The sequence below is a fragment of the Sinocyclocheilus rhinocerous genome, unplaced genomic scaffold (genome assembly GCF_001515625.1).
Source record: "Sinocyclocheilus rhinocerous isolate Xijiao unplaced genomic scaffold, SAMN03320098_v1.1 scaffold435, whole genome shotgun sequence".
Taxonomy (NCBI): Eukaryota; Metazoa; Chordata; class Actinopteri; order Cypriniformes; family Cyprinidae; genus Sinocyclocheilus; species Sinocyclocheilus rhinocerous.
Window position 1 is genome coordinate 38,925 of NW_015630023.1, and position 288 is coordinate 39,212.

Consider the following 288-nt stretch of genomic DNA (forward strand, 5'->3'; position numbering starts at 1 on the left):
TGGTTTATTCTTACTTTTGGAAACCTAATTGTTTTATAATTACTACTACTATTATTATTTATTATTATTGTTATTATTTCTGTTGTTTCTAGAAGTAGTCATTTTGATAATAGTCAATAGAAAAAAATATAACCACACACACATTTGTCCACAGAATAATTACACATTATTAAATAAAAAGCGTCCCCACACGAACCTTTACCTTCAGACTCGGTAAAGTTTTTTTTCTTTTTTTTTTTCTTTGTGCTCGTCATTCTCAAGCATAGAAAGTCGGATATTGGCGTGTGC